The sequence below is a fragment of the Saimiri boliviensis genome, chromosome 2, assembly GCF_048565385.1.
Source record: "Saimiri boliviensis isolate mSaiBol1 chromosome 2, mSaiBol1.pri, whole genome shotgun sequence".
Classification (NCBI taxonomy): Eukaryota; Metazoa; Chordata; class Mammalia; order Primates; family Cebidae; genus Saimiri; species Saimiri boliviensis.
The window spans coordinates 184,446,931-184,463,583 of record NC_133450.1 but is presented as its reverse complement, the minus strand read 5'-3'; the positions used below and the strand labels follow the sequence as shown (position 1 = coordinate 184,463,583).

General features: G+C 39.0%; 1 long non-coding RNA gene across 1 annotated transcript in view; it reads right to left on the bottom strand.

Annotated features, from left to right (window-relative positions):
• The window catches only part of LOC141582860 (uncharacterized), a 646,044-nt gene that overhangs the window by 122,625 nt on the left and 506,766 nt on the right, over nt 1-16,653 (bottom strand). The gene's annotated exons all lie outside the window — the stretch shown is intronic.

Below are 16,653 nucleotides of genomic sequence, written 5' to 3'. Positions count from 1 at the left end.
TGGAAAAAAACAGAAAGGGAAAAAATTTTTGCAAGCTACCCATCTGACAAAGGGCTAATATCCAGAATCTACAAAGAACTAAAACAGATTTACAAGAAAAAAACAAACTCATTCAAAGTATATGAAGGATATGAACAGACAGTTTCAAAAGTAGACCTTTATGAGGCCAAGAAACATATGAAAAAAAAATGCTCATCATCACTGGTCATTAGGGAAATGCTAATGAAAACCACACTGAGATACCATCTCACCCCAAGTAGAATGGCAATCATTAAAAATCTGGAGACAACACATGCTAGAGAGGATGTGGAGAAATAGGAAAACTTTAACACTGTTGGTGGGAGTGTAAATTTGTTCAACCATTGTGGAAGGCAGTGTGGTGATTCCTGAAGGATGCAGAAATAGAAATTCCATTTGACCCAGCAATCCCATTACTGGGTATACACCCAAAGTATTATAAATCATTCTATCATAAAGACACATGCAAATGTATGGTCGTTGTGGCACTGTTTACAATAGCAAAGACCTAGAACCAACACAAATACCCACTGATGACAGACTGAACAAGGAAAATGGGGTACATATATACCATGGAATACTATGTAGCATAAAAAACAATGAGTTGGTGTCCTTTGCAGGCATATGCATGAATCTGGAAACCATCATTCTCAGCAAACTGAGAGAAGAACAGGAAATCAAACACCGCATGTTCTCGCTCATATGCAGGTATTGAACAATGAGAACATGTGGACACCGGAAGTGGAGCATCACACGCTGGGCACTGTTGCAGGAGGGGTAGGGGAGGGACAGCAGGAATGGGGAGGTTGTGGAGGGATAACACAGGGAGAAATGCCAGATATAGGTGATGGGGAATGGAGGCAGCAAACTACATTGCCATGTATGTACCTATGCACAATCCTGCATGATCTGCACATGTACCCCAGAACCTAAAGTACAATAAAAACAATTTCTAAGCAAGAAATTAACTTTAAGCAAAACTACATAGAAGGGAACCCAATTTACCATAGGTTAATTGATATAAACAAGGGTTAAATTATTATAGCATATTTCTGGTCATGAAAACATCACCAACCTTCTAAGTAAAGTCCAAAACCTTTCTAACATTAAATGTTAATATAAACATTTGCTATGTATGCATTTAAGAAATACTGAGAGAAGTGTCCAAAGCCTGTCCCTGCAGCTCAGGGTACAAGGCAGGAACCAACCCTTTACAGGATACCATTTCATGGCAGAGCACGCCTACTCACATACCCATACTCACGCATATGAGGACAACATAGATACAATGATTAATCTAACATGCATATCTTTGGGATGTGGAAAAACATTAAATCTTGAGTACTCAGAGAAATCCCAGGCTGACATGAGGTGAATGTATGAACTCCACATGGACAGTGGCCCAGTAGATAATCAATTTTTTTCATCAACATTATAACTAAACAATGTTGAACAAAACAACATTATTCAAAGATGTGCTGTATTTCAAATCAACTTCTGAAAATATATGTGCTTTGTGTAATAAAGAGAGAGGAAGGTGAACACAGGTGAAAAGTGTAAATAATTAAATGTGATTCTCTACCATGTGATGGAAAATGCCTACTGTGAATTGATGGTTCAATATATTTATGAGCAAGCTATGATTTTCTATTTGTACTGAAGAAAAAATGTTAGGATTAAAGTTAAGAGTGTGACCATCTGCATACATTTTATTTAGAATATCTCTGTAAATGAAGCAGTGATAATAGGTAAACTAGCATGGAAAATTTATAGCAGAACATCCTCATACTTGAGAGACAAAGGATAGATTTTCATGAGTCACTAAAATGGGAGGATTACTTTATGTTCTAAAGCTGAAATTTAACAAATAATTAATATGTATTTAGTCAGGGAAGTCTTTGTGCCTCTGGGTAAACTCTACAAGAAAATTCTTAGAGGAATAAATTAGCTGCTCAGAAAATATGTTGAACAGTGAGAACACATGGACACAGGGAGGGGAACATCACACATGGGGGCATGAGGGGTAGAAGGCTAGGGGATGAATAGCAGGGGGTTGGGGGATTGGGGATAAATAACATTAGAAGTATCCAATGTAGATGATGGGGGATGGATGCAGCAAACCACCATGGCACGTGTATACCTATGTAACAAACCTGCACGATCTGCAAATGTACTCCAGAACTTAAAGTATAATAATAATAATAATAATAATAAAGAAAATATGCCTAATATTACCAACAGCTTATTCTTCAAGATCTTTTCTTTTTTCCCTCTCCCTATCTCAATAGATAGATATATTTAAGATAGATAGCTAAGTAGATAGATAGATTCCATCACATAAATCCTGTGTATATGCATACAAAAACCTCTTCTTGATTTAATCCTTACTTAAAACAAAACTGTTTTGGTAGGTATTATTCTCTTTTTAGAAATGAGGAAACTAGACTCAGATTAAAGAATAGGAAATATGTCATTCAGCTAACAAGTTGCAGAGCTGATTCAAACACCAGTTTGATGGTTCCATTTTTTCTCAGCTACAAGCCACTACTTAAGCCTGGCTTATGAGACTATGTTCCTGCCTATTGACATGTCTCATCATCAGTCTGGTTTTAACAATTGTGTATCTTAGGGCAAATACATATATTCTCTTCTCATCCTTGGCTCTGTCTTGGACCCCGAGGAGTCTTATGCATAACTGGGTAGACATTCCAGTTCACATAGCCACACTCCATCCAACCTCTTCCCAGTGCCCCCTGGCCTCCTTCTTGCCTAGAGATACACACACCAACATCACAGTCTACCTTAAAACACAGGCAAAGACAGACCATGGAGGTGGGATTGGGATATTCTGGGTGGGAATTTTAGGTTCCCATGTACCCAAAGTCTGATATAGAAGAGGCCCTGGGGATTTGGACTCTATATGGACCATGTCCACTTGGCCTCATTCCATGAGGAGTGGGCACAGCCAGAGAAGTCTCGGGGAAGGACAGAGTCCAGGAAGAGGAACAGCTGCCATATTTGTGCAATAACCAAATATTATCTAATCACATCAACATCCTCTTGGTTCACATGGAAGGCAGTAGGTAAGGGATTTTTTGACTCTCTCTCCAACCCTTCCCCTACTTCTGCTCTGCACATGATAAGCCACATTTGAGGTAAAAAGAGACAGCCATTAAAAAAAAAAGTATCAGTTCAGCCCACTAAATTTACTTTAAAATGTTTGAAGAATTCTGAGCTGTGTTTGTTCCATGGCAGATCTAAAAATCCTCCCAGCAGATGCTTACAAATGAGCCAGGGAAAAATAACAAAGCCCATTCCATTACAAGCCAGCCTGCCAACATACTCCCTGGAATCAGCCAATAATTCATGCAGAGTGATGCTATTTACCAAACTGTTCCATGCCCTTCCTCTTACATCCATCTTGAGAAATATCTCAGGCTCCAAGAAGCCTCAAAATGTAAGAATTAAGACTCCATGACCTCAGTGCCAGAAAACACATAATTTCATGCCTTTAGCTAATGTAATTTATAAAATGTGTATTTTTTTAAAAATTGACATAAACTGGATGAAAGGAAAACTTTAAATGGCTTCCTGATATTTTTCTATGTTGAAAACATACATAATGTGGGCTCTGCCAGGAAGAACATATAGATCACAGAGATTTATACAGTCAGTATTCACTGGCAGTCTGAACTGGTTCTGAGTAACAAATAGATAATATGAAAAATGGGTCTGAAACTCATCTCTAGTTTTGGGAAATTACTATATTTACCTAAGGTGATACCAGTTAAAATTTCAGAATAAATTTTATCTAATGCAATCACCTTGCTTTTAGGAACACAATATAGATATCAAAGCTAAAGACTGAAGAGAAACTAAAGTCTGTAGTTGGAAAAAATTGTCATAAAATCATTATAGTAATCATTGTTTTAATAAATGCATCTATTTTAAGTTTAAAGGAAAATCTATGTTTAAATTGCCAAGACCAGTTGGTTAAAATATTGATGTAAGATCCTTTCCTTTTTTCCCTAAATACAGTGAAAAATTAAAACAATGTTTATGAGCAAGCAGTCACTAAAGGACTGTAATAAAGAGAATCAAACCATTTAAACAAATACATATTTATGACTCAAAACATAACTTAAAGCAAAGACCCTCCTTGAAGAATTTATCTGATTATCCAATGCAGGCATTAACAATTAACTGCCATTGGCATTTAGCTGTTGCAGAAGATTATAACATTTATAGATATTCTATATTGATGGTTTCACAGATCATCAAAGTCATCTACAGCAGTGACTCTCAAACTTTAGTGTACATTCAAATCACCTGGCAGTCTTGTTAAAATGAAGATGCTGACTCAGTAGGTCTGGGTGTGGGGCCTGGAATTCTGCATTTTTAAGATACTCCCAGGTGATATTCATGCTGCCATTTATGCATCATATGTATGCATCATACTTAGGGTAGCAAAAACCTAGAGACCTATGTGGGTTTTCACAGATTCGGAAGCCCTACTACTAGAGATTCAAATGTAGTGCAAGAGGACTTGAAAATTTTTTCATTTTATAGATGAGGAAACTGAAATCCAAAGAGGTATAGTGACATCATGGTCAGTGGTCACATCAATAGTAAACAAAATGCCTCCTAACTCCAGTACGAGGCTGTTTTATCTATGCAGCAATGCCTCCCACATCATGAGAACTTTTCATGTTTTACAGTCAGGATGTTCCACCCGTGCAGTCAGCCAGGACTTCATGCTAAGAAGGGCCTCATGGTTAGAGTCTAATGCCCTGTGGTTGCCATCTTGAAATTTGTAATAATTTCATCTTTGAATTTGTGTTTTGCAATTAAAGTTCAATGGGACAATGAAGCATGTGGAGAGGGAGGGTTTGGAGTGTCAGCTCACACATGCTTTCTCCATGTGTGATTATTGGCCAGCTGCCACCCATCCCTGGTGCCCCAGACTCTACTCATCCTCCCTTTTTTATTTCTGTCCCAGATTGTTGCCAGCCTCTGTCAGTAGCAGTTCTAGGTCACATTAGTGAAATGTTCACATTCCACCCACTATGGTCTGTGTATGGATGTGGAGGAGGTTAGGGATGAGAGTATCCCACAGTGGCCCTGGTTAGGGCATAATGGCAGTGTCCAACACCATGGTATGATTGTTAGGTGGCTTGTCAGGGGCCTCTCTACTACCCTAATACAATTACCAACAAGTATCTTTAGGGAATTCATGAGATGTCATGACAAATTCCTTGCATCTTTTGCTTTCTTTTGTGTGCCTCCAAATCTACCATATGTGCAAGGTTACAGAGGGATAGCCATTGATAGAGATATCCCCTCTGCTCTGTCTTCCTGGTCAAGAGGTGCTGAAGGAGGCAATCCTAACTACACTTACGTGTTTTTCTTTAGTGTGAGCATGCAATGCTCCTTGCCATTAGGCCTCACCAAAAGCAGAACACCAGAGATAGCTTTGTAACCTGAAAAATGGCCAGAAGGATCACAAGGTCCTGAGCACCTGGCTGTTTAACAGGCTATATCTTCAGAAGTAAGGTCAAATTGTTTTTCCTAACAAACCATATGTGATGTTCACATTTCTGCCTCAGGAGAAATTTATTTGCAATTAATTTCTGAATGCAACCAGGCAATGTGCAATCATCTCAGTAAACACAGAGAAGCAGAATGAAGAAAGTAGAAAACGGTGGAGCCAGAGCTAGCTAGAGTCCTAAGGAAACAAGCAACAATTGTTATTGGAGTAAATACTAATTAGAAAGTGGCATTTACAGCACCTACTTGATAGCGAGGAGATACTTAGAAATATTATCTGTAAGATCTTGGCAGGGCATGGTAGCTCAGACTTGTATTTTGGGAGTCCAAAGCTGGCAGATCACTTCAGAGCAGGAGCTTGAGACCAGCCTGGCCAACACGGTGAAATCCAGTCTCTACCAAAAATTCAAAAATTAGCCAGTGGTGGTGGGATGCCCCTGTATTTCCAACTACTCAGGTGGTTGAGGCATAAGAATCTGTTGAACCTGGGAGGTGGAGGCTGCAGTAAGGTGTGATGACACCAGTGTACACCAGCCTGAATGACAGAGTGAGACTCTGTCACAAAAAGAAAAAAAGAAAAAAAAAAAAAGAAAATAAATGGAAAAGAAAAGAAAAGAAAGGTAGGAGGGAGGAAGGAAGGAAAAGAAATATCAGTCAGATCTAAAGTGAATTTAGAATAATTATAGATTGTCAATTGTCAAGACTGAGAAATTTCAAAATATCATAAGGAGCATTATTCCCAACCTTTTGGGCACCAGGGACTAGGGGTTGGGAGTGGGATGGGACGGTTTTGGGATGATTCGAGCACATTACGTTTATTATGTACTTTATTTCTAACATTATTATATTGTAATATATAATAAAATAATGATACAACTCACAATAATGTAGATTCAGTGGGAGCCCTGAGCTGGTTTTCCTGCAATTAGACAGTCTCATCTGGGGATGATGGGAGGCAGTGACAGAATATCACACTAGGTTCTCATAAGGAGTATGCAATCTATATCCCTTGCGTGCACAGTTCACAACAGGGATCCTGATCCTATGAGAATCTAATGCTGCCCCTGATCTGACAGGAAGCAGAGCTCAGGTGGTACTGCTCACTTACCTGCCTGCCACTGCTCACCTCACCTCCTGTTGCACAGCCCACTTCCTAACAGGCCATGGACCACTACTGGTCCATGGTCCAGGGGTTGGGGACCTTTCATTTTTTTGAGATGGGGTCTCACTCTGTTGCGCAGATTGGAATGCAGTGGCACAATCTTGTCTCACTTTAACTTCAGCCTCCCAGGTTCAAGCAATTCTTGTGCCTCAGCCTCCCAAGTATCTGGGATTACAGGTTGTATACCACCACGCCTGGCTAATTTTTTAGTAGAGATAGGGTTTTACTATGTTGCCCAGGTTGGTCTCAAACTTCTGGCCTCAAGTGACCTGCTGGTCTCAGCTTCCCAAAGTGCTGGGATTACAGGTTTGAGCCACAGCGCCCCTGCTGGGGACCTTTTTTATAAGGGACCTGACACAAAATTGACCTTCTGGCAAAGACTGGTGTGCAGCAATAACAGTGAGGGGCCCAAGACAGAAGCAGCAGAATTGAGGAAACACAAGCAGAGAATTCAGGCCAAAGCTGAAGACCAGCATTCTCAAAGCCAACCTTAGCTCCAAGTCCTCACTGCCAACTTAAAGACAAATAATTTGTATTTCATGTAAGAAATAATATGTCTTTTGCAAGTTGTTTTTAATTATGCTTATTAAGTACATCATCATTATGTATTGATTTACATTCTCCATAAAGTGTGATATCCTAAAAATTCTTTCAGGGAGTCTTGTCAAGGAAGAATGAACTAGAAAGATCACACTTAACTACTGTGAGCAGAAGTTTATTGGCCAGAGAAGTAAGCAGATTGCTCATGGAATGTTGCCTGTACCAGACTTATTTTTTTAAGATTGTGTTAAGCACTGCACAGTGTCATCCAACCCTTAGGCCCTTTTCATTTATTCACTGAATTCTCCACAGGCCCATAGTGTTGGTCTGAGATCACAATTACAGAGCTGAATGATAGGAATTCTACCTCTAAATCAGTTGGTCTCTGAAGGCCCAACAGAAAAGGGTAAAGCAACTGCTAAAAATAACTAGTGGGAACAAAAGGAAAGTCCAGGATAGTCTCTTATCTCATTCCTCAAAACAAACAACAATGACAGCAAAACTATGAATAATTGAATTTCAGTAATTTTTCACATCACACTTTAAAGCTCAAAGAGAAAGAAGTTTAATCTACATAAAGTACTGATTTCAGAATTGTAGTGAGAAAATACAATCTTTAACAGAGATGAGATAAAGGCACACTTATGGTCTCTTATTCCTGCTGTGTAAACCTTTGTAGTAAACCAAAATGACTAAGGAAAAGGATGCAGTGAAATATTGGAATGTACCTTTGACTAGCTCCAAATTTGTTAAATACAATTTTTTAGCTTACCATATGTTTGTGGTGAAAATGATCTATACTGTGCTTAAATAACTTTCTTAGAGAACTATTTTACTTAGAGTTTTTATTGGATATGCCAGCTAAATTTTATAAAATGATATTCAGTCATGTATAGATACAATTAGAAATCATAAGCTTTTTGTTATTTAACCTATTCATTTGATTCATATATGATACTGAATCACACTGGCAGAAGTCCTACATATTTTGGAATATTACTAGGTTCACTTTCTAATAGTTTATTAGGCACTTTTGTATTTTTATTTAAAAGTAGCTATGTTTTACTTTTTTTGTTGGTTGATTTACAAGATTCCGGTGTCAGAATTACACTGGCGTTATGAATAAAATAAGGATTTTTTAGTCTCTCTGGCCAGGAATAATTTAAATATTATGAAATTATCTGTTCTGTGAACTTACTGAGTATTGGTGCTTTTTAAAGGGTAGATCTAAGAAATCTCATTTCTCATAATTTTTGACATATCTATTTTTTTTTCCATTTCTTCATAGGTCAATTTAAAATTTTCCTATATTTTCAAATTTGTTTTCCTAATATTACATGTGATGTTTCTCATGTTAACTATTTTTTATGTTTACAGTTTTATTTCTCTTCTCAATCATAATCTTGCATGTTTTTTGACCTCTCAATCAGGCTAAAGGTAACTTTTCTATTTTATTGGTCTTTTCAGACTTCTATAGTTTATCTTTACTATGTTGATTTCCTTTCCATTTACTTCATGTTTACCATGAGTGATTCTTTCTTCCAGGTTTCTTTTGGTTTATTTTATTGGTCTTTCTTTAGTGCATTTTAGGATTGGGGGTACATGTGAAGAACATACAAGATTGTTGCATACATACACACATGGCAGAGTTATTTGCTGCCTTCCTCCCCATCACCTATATCGGGCATTTCTCCCCATGCATCTCTCCCCAATTCCCCAACCCCTGCTGTCCCTCCCCTATTTCCCCCCAACAGACCCCAGGGTGCGATGGTCCCCTCCCTGTGTCCATGTGTTCTCATTGTTCAACACCCACCTATGAGTAAGAACATGCAATGTTTGATTGTCTGTTGTGTCAGTTTGTTGAGAATGATGGTTTCCAGGTTCACCCAGTCCCTACAAAGGACACGAGCTCATCGTTTTTGATGGCTGCATAATATTCCATGGTGTATATGTGCCACATTTTCCCTGTTCAGTCTATCATCGATTGGCATTTGAGTTGGTTCCAGGTCTTTGCTATTGTGAATAATGCTACAATGAACATTTGTGTGCATGTGTCCTTATAGCAGAATGATTCATAATCCTTTGGATATATACTCAGTAATGGGATTGCTGGGCCAAATGAAATTTCTATGTCTAGGTCATTGAGGAATCGCCACACTGTCTTCCACAATGGTTGAGCTAATTAACACTCCTACTAACAGTGTAAAAGTGTTCCTATTTCTCCACATCCTCTCCAGCATCTGTTGTCTCCAGATTCTTTAATGATCACCATTTGAACTGGTATGAGATGGTATCTTAATGTAGTTTTGATTTGCATTTCCTGATGACCAGTGATGATGAGCATTTTTTCATATGTTTGTTGGCCTCATGTATGTCTTCTTTTGTAAAGTGTCTGTTCATATCCTTTGCCCACTTTTGAATGTGATTGTTTGTTTTTTTCTTGTAAATCTGTTTTAATTCTTTGTAGATTCTGGCTATTAGCCCTTTGTCAGATGGGAAGATTGCAAAAATTTTTTCCCATTCTGTTGGTTGCCGATTCACTCTAATGACTGTTTCTTTTGCTGTGCAGAAGCTGTGGAGTTTGATTAGGTCCCATTTGTCTGTTTTGGCTTTTGTTGCCAATGCTTTTGGTGTTTTAGTCATGAAGTCCTTGCCTACACCTACTGGGTGGTTTTGCCTAGATTTTCTTCTAGGGTTTTTATGGTATTAGGTCTTATGTTTAAGTCTTTAATACATCTGGAGTTAATTTTAGTGTAAGGTGTCAGGAACGGGTCCAGTTTCTGCTTTCTGCCCATGGCTAGCCAGTTTCCCAATACCATTTATTAAACCGGGACTCCTTTCCCATTGCTTGCTTTTGTCAGGTTTGTCAAAGATCGGATGTTTGTAGACGTGTTGTGTTGCCTCCGAGGCCTCTGTTCTGTTCCATTGGTCTATATCTCTGTTTTGGTACCAGTACCATGCTGTTTTGATTACTGTAGACTTCTTGTCCCACTTTATTCTTTTTGCTTAGAACTGACTTGGCTATGCGGGATCTCTTTTGGTTCCATATGAAGTTTAAGGTGGTTAATTCCAGATCTGTGAAGAAGATAATTGGTAGCTTGACGGGGATAGTGTTGAAACTGTAAATTACTTTGGGCAGTATGGCCATTTTCACGATATTGATTCTTCCTAACCATGAATATGGAATGTTTCTCCATCTGTTTGTGTCCTCTCTTACTTTTTTGAACAGTGGTTTGTAGTTCTCCTTGAAGAGGTCCTGTACATTCCTTGTTAGTTGTATTCCTAGGTATTTTATTCTCTTTGTAGCAATTGTGAATGGCAGTTCATTCTTGATTTAGCTCTCTTTAAGTCTGTTATTGGTATATAGGAATGCTTGTGATTTTTGCACATACATTTTGTATACTGGGACTTTGCTGAAGTTGTTTTTAAGTTTCAGGAGATTTTTGTGTTGAGACAATGGGGTCTTTTAGATATACAATCATGTCTTCTGCAAATAGAGACAATTTGACTTCCTTCTTTCCTATTTGAATACCCTTTATTTCTTTTCCTTGCCTGACTGCTCTGGCTAGAACTTCCCATACTATATTGAGTAGGAGTGCTGAGAGAGGGCATCCTTGTGTAGTGCCAGATTTCAAAGTGAATTCTTCCAGTTTTTGCCCATTCAGTATATTGGCTGTTGGTTTGTCATAAATAGCTTTTATTATTTTGAAATACATTTCATCAATACCTATTTTACTGAGAGTTTTTGACCATAAAGGGCTGTTGAATTTTGTCAAAGGCCTTCTCTGCATCAATTGAGATAATCATGTGGTTTTTGTCTTTGGTTCTGTTTATGTGGTGAATTACGCTTATGGACTTGTGTATGTTGAACCAGCCTTGTATCCCTGGGATGAAGCCTACTTGCTCATGGTGGATAAGCTTTTCAATGTGCTGTTGCAATCGGCTTGCCAGTATTCTATTGAAGATTTTTGCATCTATGTTCATCACGGATATTGGCCTGAAGTTTTCTTTTCTTGCGGAGTCTCTGCTGGGTTTTGGTATCAGGATGATATTGGTCTCATAAAATGATTTGGGAAGGATTACCTCTTTTTGGATTGTTTGGAATAGTTTCAGAAGGAAGGGTACCAGCTCCTCTTTGTATGTCTGGCAGAATTAGGCTGTGAACCCATCTGATCCTGTGCTTTTTTTGGGTGGTAGGCTCTTAATTGCTGCCTCGACTTCAGACCTTGTCATTGGTCTATTCAGGGTTTCCACTTCTTCCTAGTTTAGGCATGGGAGGAGGCAAGTGTCCAGGAACTTATCCATTTCTTCCAGGTTTACTAGTTTATGTGCATAGAGTTGTTTGTAATAATCTCTGATGATTGTTTGTATTTCTGTAGAATCTGGGGTGATATCCCCTTTATTGCTTTTTATTCCATTTGTTTGATTATTCTCTCTGTTCGTTTTTATTAATCTGGCTAGTGGTCTATTTTGTTGATATTTTTAAAAAACCAGCTCCTGGATTTATTGATTTTTTGAAGGTTTTTTTGTGTCTCTGTCTTCTTCAGTTCTGCTCTGATATTAGTTATTTCTTGTCTTCTGCTAGGTTTTGAGATTTTTGATGTTGCTCCTCTGGCTCTTTCAATTTTGATGATAGGGTGTCAATTTTTCATCTTTCCTTGCTTCTCATGTGGGCATTTTTTGCTATATATTTTCCTCTAGACACTGCTTTAAATGTTTCCCAGAGATTCTGGTATGTTGTGTCTTCATTCTCATTGGTTTTGAAGAACATCTTTAATTCTGCCTTTATTTCATTGTTTATCCAGTCAACATTCAAGAGCCAGTTGTTTAATTTCCATGAAGCTGTGTGGTTCTGAGTTAGTTTCTGAATTCTGAGTTCTAACTTGATTGCACTGTGGTCTGTGAGACTGTTTGTTATGATTTCCATTCTTTTGCATTTGCTGAGGAGTGATTTACTTCCTATTATGTGGTCAATTTTAGAGTAGGTGTGATGTGGTCCTGAGAAGAATGTATATTCTGTGGATTTGGGGTGGAGAGTTCTGTAAATGTCTATTAGGTTTGCCTGGGCTAGGTCTGAGTTTAGGTCCTGGATACCCTGTTAATTTTCTGTCTCATTGATCTGTCTAATATTGACAATGGGGTGTTAAAGTCTCCCACTATTATTGTGTGGGAGTCTAAGTTTCTTTGTAAGTCATTAAGAACTTGTCTTATGTATGTGGGTGCTGCTCCTGTATTGGGTGTGTATATATTTAGGATCGTTAGCTCTTCTTGTTGCATTGATCCTTTACTATTATGTGATGTCCTTCTTTCTCTCTTTTGATCTTTGTGGGTTTAAAGTCTATTTTATCAGAGACGAGAATTGCAACTCCTGCTTTTTTTTTTGCTTTCCATTTGCTCGGTAAATCTTCCTCTATCCCCTTATTTTGAGCCCTTGTGTTTCCTTGCATGTGAGATGGGTTTCCTGGATACAGCACACTGATGGGTTTTGGCTTTTTATCCAACTTTCCAGTTTGTGTCTTTTGATGGGGGCATTTAGCCCATTTACACTTAGGATTAATATTGTTATGTGTGAATTTGATACTGCCATTTTGATGCTAGCTGGCTGTTTTGCCCATTAGTTGATGCAATTTCTTCATTGTGTTGATGCTCTTTACCATTTGGAATGTTTTTGGAGTGGCTTGTACTGGTTGTTCCTTTCTATATTTAGTGCCTCCTTCTTGTAAAGGAGCTCTTGTAAAGCAGGCCTGGTGGTGATGAAATCTCTGAGTACTTGCTCGTTGTTAAAGGACTTTATTTTTCCTTCACTTATGAAGCTTAGTTTGGCTGGATATGAAATTCTGTGTTTAAAGTTCTTTTATTTAAGGATGCTGAATACTGGCACCCGCTCTCTTTTGGCTTGTAGGGTTTCTGCTAAGAGATCTGCTGTGAGTCTGATGGGCTTCCCTTTGTGGGTAACCCGAACTTTCTCTCTGGATGCCCTTAGCATTTTCTCCTTCATTTCAATCCTAGTGAATCTGACAATTATGTGCCTTGGTGTTGCTCTTCTTGAGGAATATCTTTGTGGTGTTCTCTGTGTTTCCTGGAGTTGAATGTTGGCCTGCCTTGCTAGGTTGGGAAGTTTTCCTGGATAATATTCTGAAGAGTATTTTCCAGCTTCGATTCATTCTCTTTGTCACATTCAGATACACCTATCAAACGTAGATTAGGTCTTCTCACATCATCCCATTTTTCTTGGAGACTGTTCATTCCTTTTTCCCTTTTTTTTCTCTAATCTTCCCTTCTCGTTTTATTTCATTGAGTTTATCTTCGACTTCTGATATCCTATCTTCTGCTTGGTCAGTTTGGCTGTTGAAACTTGTGTATGCCTCGTGAAGTTCTTGTATTGTGTTTTTCAGCTCCATTAATTTACTTCCATTCCTCTCTAAGTTGTTTGTTCTCATTAGCATTTTGTCAAATCTTTTCTCAACGTTCTTACTTTCTTTGCATTTGGTTGGAACATGTTCTTTTAGCTCACAGAAGTTTTTTATTATCTATCTTCTGAAGCCTGATTCTGTCAATTCATCACACTCATTCTCCATCCAGCCTTGTTCCCTTGCTGGTGAGTAGTTATAATCCCCTGTAGAAGAAGAGGCATTCTGGTTTTGGGTGTTTTCATCCTTTTTGTGCTGGTTTCTTTCCATCTGTGTGGATTTATCCACCTGTTGTCTTTGTAGTTGTTGACTTTCAGATTGGGTCTCTGAGTGGGTGTCCAGTTTGTTGATGATGAAGTTATTTCTTTTTATTTCTTAGTTTTCCTTCTAACAGTCTGGCCCCTCTGCTAAGGACTGCTGAGGTCCACTCCAGGCCCTGCTTACCTGGGGATCACCTGCAGCTGTTGCAGAACAGTAAGGGTTGCTGCCAGTTTCTTCTTCTGCTATCTTTGCCCCAGAAGGATACCCTCCAGCTGTCAGTCTGAGCTCTCCTTTGTCAGTTGACTCTCTGGATATACAGGGGTCAAGGAGTTGCTTGATGAGACAGTCTCTCCTTTATAGGAGCTCAAGTGTGGGGCTGTTAGCTCTGTTGTTCATTCAGAGCTGCTGGGCAGGTACGTTTAAGTGTGCTGCAGCAGCACTCATAAATCCCCTTTCCCCACCCCAGGTGCTCTCTCCCAGAGAGTTAGGGCTTTATTTATGAGTTTCTGTTGTGCTGTTGCCTTTTTTCAGGGCTGCCCTGCCCAGCGAGGAGGCAGCCTAGTCACTGTCTACCTGCAGAGGCGTCTGCCTGCAGAGGCTTTGCTGAGCTGCTGTGGGCTCCATCCAGCTGCCATGTGAACTTCCATGCAGTCCTGTTTATACGGGCATAGTTAGAACTGTCTCGTCAATGGTCGTCTGCCTCTATAATGGCAGATTCTCTCTGTAATGGTGGCCTGCCTAGGCAATGGCAAGCTGCCTTAGCAATGGCAACCTACCTCCGTAGTGTTGGACTGCTTTGATAATGGCAGATGTCCCTCCCCCACAGAGCTGGACCATCCCAGGTTCAGCTGTGCTTGCTGTGAAACTCTCAATCCGGAGCATTTCCGATTGCTGTTTTTTTGTGGGAGTGAGACCAGCTGAGCCTGATCACCTGGCTCCCTGCCTCAGAGCCCTTTGTTGTTGTTGTTGTTGAACCATTGACTCTGTCTCCCAGGTGTTCCAGTCGCCTGTTGAAAAGGTGCCGGGATCTATGTGATTTCCCATGCAGTGACCCACTGCGCTGGTTGAAACAGCCACACTGAGATTCTTGGTGCTTTTTTCCCCAGGAATCTCCTGGCCTGGCTCCCTGTTTCAGTCCCCTTTTTAATCAGATGAATGGGTGACTCTATCTCCCAGGAGCTCCAATTGCCAGCTAAAATGGCACCTGGATCCGTGTATTTTGTATGGAGAACTATTGCGCCGGGGCACCAGCAAAACAGCTGCACTGGCAAAAGCAGCCACACTGGCTAAACCAGCCATGCTGGCAACCCATGGAGCTCCTCCGCCTGGGTCTGTGGGCAATAAAAATCTGTCTGGAAATGCGGCTTTCACTCACTCTCTGCACTTTCGCTGGGTGCTGCAATCCTGAGCAGCTCCTAATCGGCCATCTTGGATCTCTCCTCTGTTTTTTTTTTTTTTTTTTTTGAGATGGAGTTTTGCTCTTGTTGTCCAGGCTGGAGTAGAATGGCATGATCTCAGCTCACTGAAACCTATGCCTCCTCGGATCAAGTGATTCTCCTGCCTCAGCCTCCCAAGTAGCTGGGATTATAGGCGTGCATCACCATGCCCAGCTAATTTTTATATTTTTAGTAGAGACAGGGTTCCACCATGTTGGCCAGGCTGGCCTCGAACTCCTGACCTCAGGTGATCTGCTCGCCTCTGTCTCAAAGTGCTGGAATTGTAGGTGTGAGCCCCCACACTGGCCTATTTTTCTTTTCATTAACTTATTAAAATGAGATATAAATTTCTCTATATTTTTGTCTTTATTCTTTAGTATTTAAAGCTATACATTTCCTTTTAGTGTTGCTTTTACCATATTGGCATATATATGTATATATAGTGATTGTCTCTAATCTATGAATATTGAAGGATGTTAATCTTTTTGGTCATATATTTATAATGTTGCTTTTATTTGACTTGATTATTAGAGAATATGATCTATGAAATCTCTACTTTTTAAATGTAAAGATTTCCTTTCAAGCAAATGTATATTTTTCATAAATAGATATAAGATTGATAATATATATGTACATGTGTGTGGAGATAAATATATACATACGTGCATGCATTAATGTATACATATGCATATTATAATTTATCTACTATTACCCAGTTTCTCACTTTCCTTGCCTGATTTTGACCTTAAAAGTTGAAATAATTTCATAAAATATATACTATAGTTTGATTTTTCTCATCTCTTTACATTTTCAATATAATTTCTGTATATTTAGCTGTTTTGCTACTAGATGTATATTACGATTGCTATATCAACAAGAATTGTGTCTATTATGATTTTAAAAGTCCTTCTTTACACTGCTTTTTATTTTTGAGCTTATATCTAAGGTTTTCTGATAAAATATTGACATTTTAGCCTTTACTAATGTTTGCATTTGCCTGGTGTCTCTTGACTTTTCCCTTTATTTTCAACTGTTCTTTATCACTTGGTCTGAAGGAAGTTTCTTGTGAACAGCACATTGCTCAATTTTGTTTTTTAACCTAATTTGACAGCTTTTGTCTTTTTATAGACTATTCTGTAAGAGGATTCAGTTTCAAAATGAACTAGAGCACAGAAGGGGGACTGCCTCTGCATATTTAAGTAGATTGTATTCCAAAGATATGAACATTGTTGAGGCAGGAGAACTAGCTTCTTACATAGAAAGGTGTTTCTATGGGGAA